The sequence below is a fragment of the Triticum aestivum genome, chromosome 4B, assembly GCF_018294505.1.
Source record: "Triticum aestivum cultivar Chinese Spring chromosome 4B, IWGSC CS RefSeq v2.1, whole genome shotgun sequence".
Taxonomy (NCBI): Eukaryota; Viridiplantae; Streptophyta; class Magnoliopsida; order Poales; family Poaceae; genus Triticum; species Triticum aestivum.
Genome location: NC_057804.1, coordinates 441,134,152 through 441,138,711, shown reverse-complemented (window position 1 = coordinate 441,138,711; position 4,560 = coordinate 441,134,152). Strand labels below are relative to the sequence as shown.

At 41.3% G+C, this 4,560-nt stretch overlaps 1 long non-coding RNA gene across 1 annotated transcript; it reads left to right on the top strand.

Moving 5' to 3' along the window:
* Positions 1 to 208: 208 nt before the first annotated feature.
* LOC123092599 (uncharacterized) lies at positions 209 to 2,976 on the top strand. The gene is made up of 2 exons (XR_006444777.1): positions 209 to 581; positions 675 to 2,976. It is a non-coding gene; the product is annotated as an uncharacterized lncRNA (long non-coding RNA).
* Positions 2,977 to 4,560: the final 1,584 nt, after the last annotated feature.

Here is a 4,560-nt window from a genome sequence, read left to right as displayed (position 1 = left end):
AGAATAGTTATTCTGCTAATATTAGCAGAATAGACCGTATATATAACTCTATTAATGACCCTGGGTGAAGAATAGTTTATTGCTCACGCCAGTCGTTCGATGCCGGATGGCACCTCCATTCCCACTTGCCTCACCGTAACTTTTGCCCGTCAGACAGGTAATTTACATTTGCCCTTACTTTCTTTTAAAATACCTTTTTTCCTAGGAAGCAGACGTGACCTCTCCAGATAAACTGACACGGTTAGCTGGTCGTGGGACTAACTTGCTGGGAAAAAAACCTTCCCACCTCCTCATTCAGGCGATGGGAGCCGTTCGAGATTCGACGGTGAATACTTCATGGTGAGCGGCGGCTGCTGGGCTCGAGGGTGCGGTGGTTGACGGGCAGGCAAGCGCGGGCTGCGTGGTGAGCGGCGCCTCGCATCAATGTTGGCGGCGCTGCCGATTCAAGGGGGCGGCGAGCGGCGGTGCTGTGGTGGGTGACCGTGGCTTGTGTGCCTCCCTTTGCCAACACCGACAACATTTTCGCTAGATCTGGCTTTAATTTGGTTGGATGTGTACAGGTGAAGAGAGCACTGGCGGAGGTGAGCAGCCCCGATCCTAATCCTTTCAGCTTCAGTCAATTTTCACTTCGTTTTGCTTCGCCGTGTTCTTTATGGATTGTTAAATTGGTTCAGTTTTTGCGGAGGCTGCAGACTGGACAGATCACGACTGTACGTCCTGCCCGAAGAGGTAATCCGATTCTTGTTTGTCTTAGGAAAAATTTCAGATTCTTGTTTGTTTTCTATCTCCAAATAGTTTGGGCGAATGTATTTTTAGCCTGGGAATTTTCTCTCTGCTGTCTGTTCCAGTCCATCAGTCCATGTTGAGATCAATCATTGAGATGGAGCAGCGCTTGTGTAGAATTTTTTTGCTCTGTGATTGGAAGCATCAAATGCTCCGTAATGGCTAAGATTTTGTCACGTAGAAGTAAGGTGATGTAGGGAGATTATTTGGTTTGTTGTTTAAAGTGCTTAAGCTCTGGGTCCATGATGAAGATTTGTAGTTTTGTTTTAGTCAGCTAGGCCTAGGGTAAACCATTCAACTTTTTACATGTTTCGAATTTAATTAACAATATTGGTTTGAATGGGTTTGGAGTTTAGGCTCATTGTTTCAGGAAATGCACATATGAGGAATTGATTTTAGTTAGCTTTTCTGTGGATATTAGTATGTATTTTTCTTAGGACCACTCTAATTTTTGCAATAAGATGGGGGTTCGCAGTATAGTGTCGTTGGTGTTCATCGGCGTCAGGTTACGGTGGCCATTGGCATGCTTCTTGATGCAGTCTGCATCTCCTCCCACCACGATGGTCGGCAACCATGTCTTCACCGCCGGAGCCCCTCTCCATCGATTTAGATGAGTGTATGTCAATTTATTCTCCCATGGCAAGTACTTGCTCCAATTTGGTTACATTTAGTACGGAATTTAGTTATCTGAATTTACATATATTACGTCCCCATATATGCAGAGGCGAATCATTGTGTTTTCGGCTTTGATCTTAGTCCCAAATTTATTTGTTTTGGCCATATCTATGCTACAAGCTTAGTACTTGTTTCGAGCCGAGGCGTACGATGCTGCCCACCTATCCCTTTCCATACACGACCATCAGCGACACCGTCGACTATGACGGTGGATGCTTTGTTCTCTTGTAAGGATACCTGCATCCTCCTCCTCTTCCTCTTCCTTGTACGGAAATCTAGGTTTATGAGATTTCATTCCATCTCTGCCAGATTCTCCTCCTCTCAGTTCTTGTGTTGTGTTATGTTATGTTAGGTGATTTAAAAATTGAGGAAAGGACCTTCACTATGTAGTAGTAATGTGCATCTGTTGAAGCTTACTGGCGCAACCTATTCACATATGTGCACTGTAGCTTTTCAAGCTAAAGTTGTCTACACAAGTATGGAAAGGACCTTCACTATGTTGCGTGGTTTTCTTCATGACTGTTACTGGTACATAAATGAATAAACACCTATTTTCTATAAAAGCTTAATAATTGCCAGTTGCAATGTCAACCAGAAAATGCATCATAATCTTACATGCTTGGTATTCAGAAATAATCAGTCTTGCTTAAAAATCAGTAAATATGAAAAAGAAACAAGGTTAAAGGCGGAAGATCCCTCCTTCAACTTTATGTTATTATGGAGAAGCGAGTTCTATTTGTGTGCATTGTACCATGGGAGAGTTCTCAAAATCAGTAAATATGCCCATCTGCTTGCCTATAAAATATTTGTTCACATCACGTCTGTTTTGTGGTTTCCTGAGGTTGCTTTCTTGGAACACGGCGCTGTTATTATGTTTTATGTTGCAGTGTTATTCATTATCTTTATTTTGTTGTGGATGACAGTACACCCTGTTTCTCAAAAGCTGAATCTCATCTTCTCTGTCCAACTGAATTTTATTATTGAACATTCGCATTGTCCCTGAACGTCCCAACTAGAATGAGGGAAAAGGTAAAACTGTAGCATCTTCTTTCATGTATAACTTTGTAATTATTTATTTCATCTTAGTTTGTACTTTCTAAATATTATATAGCTGATTCTCAGTATATTCCCCACATGATGTCGTGTTGAACAAAGGGTTCAGAATGGAAACTAAGTTTCTTCAAGTACGAGCATGGGTTTCATGTAAGCAACCGGCTTCGGTGTTCCTTTCTATAAATCATGAAAAGGCAACTTTAGCATTTTTGGCATGTAGCACCGTCTACAGTAAAAATCTATCAACAGCGACCAAGGCGAGGTGTAGAACGGGACTAAGCGTACTTGGTCGAGCATCCTCTACCATCGCTGAAATTGAAGAACTCGATGGTTTATAGAATCCATTTTATAAATCGTCACGTGTGCATCTTTCATACGTATGGGATTATCCTCAGATATTGCCTCCATTAATTATGTCAAAGAAAAGGAATTTATCTTGTGATAAATGGAAGAGGTTGAAGACTATGGTTGTCCCTGCAATTGTGACTCTGTGAGATGAATGTTTCTACAATGCTTACCATGGATAAATGCCTCATTGACTATCCCCCCGAGATGCGTTTGGATATGAAGAAATGAAGCAAAATTTGGCTGCCGTTCATCCAATCAACTATTTACTTTGTCCTTTATCCTGTAATAATGTAGAATCTTGATATCGGAGTCAGTCAGCCACCATGGAGGCTGATGAGATGACCTTCAGGATCGTTTAATGGAAATAATGTAACAAAAGAATTTGGAATATGCCGTGTAATTTAATACATTTGGCCATCGTTACACATCTTAATTCCTATGCTGACAGTACATTCAATCCGTGGACCATGCATTGGTGATACTCTTGTTTACGTCTGCTCTCAAATTTCCTACGCTGGCAAATTCCTACTCTCAGCTGAATTAGTAGAATGTGTATCTCGTTTGTGTTGGATTCTATATTTCTTACTGGCTTAGGAATTAACTGCAAGATTTCCTTTGTCCAAAAAGTTGACTGGTTATATAGAAATATCCAGTAGAGCCCGTTCAAAATTGATCGATGTCTTAGAAGAAACTAAACAAGATCGACGATAGAGAGACATAAAGTTACGGGTAGAGCCGTAGAGCAGTGTAGCATAGTGGTAATTTACCTAGTCTGTTGGTCATAAAGTTACGGACGTGCAGGGTAGGTGCGTGCATGTCTCTGATGTCCGTCCGTTCCACACTATAAGATTACTTCTGCATGCAAAGAATCTTACATCGGCCAGAATGAAAGCGTGCGAACTGGGTGGAAGGGGGTGCAAAGGCTGGCTGGGGTGAGGAATAACTATTCCTCACCCAGGGTGACGATATATATATATATATATATATATATATATATATATATATATATATATATATATATATATATATATATACATATATATATATATATATACATATATATATATATATACATATATATATATATATATATGAGTTTTCGATGTCCCCAATAGCATTCTCTTATTGCTAATTCTTCAAGTGAATGTGATCGAACCCGTTCCCCCTCTATGCCAAACTCAACCCATTCTGTTCACAAATTCTTCATATGTGTTCTATTTGAAACCCGTTCAAAGTCTTCATTGCATCCTTGTCAACTGAAGAATTTGCGAACGAAATATTAAAACTTTCATATCAATTTTTTTGAAGTTGCCGCTCAAACCTATCCCACTTCCCACGACAGGATTATAATACTCACCCACAATCCCCCCATGATCTCAACAACTCAGTACGTGGGTGACACATGTCGATAGGATAGCAAGGGTTAGGGGTATGAATGTGCAAATTCTTCTGGCGTTTAGTTTTTCACCTGCACTATAAATACGCCTCCCCTTTCACTTCTTCATTTACTCCGCTCGACCTCACTTCTCCTCACTCGAGATCTAACCTAGCGGCGTTGCTAAGCTTCGTCACCGCCGGAGAGGAAAAGCTATACTACCTCGACCTCCAGGCCGTCGTACTCGCACCGACCGCGGAAATCTTCACTCTGTCGCTTCCGCAGCTGTCTCCCACTGCCGAGTTAGGGCGTGAGAGATCTGGACA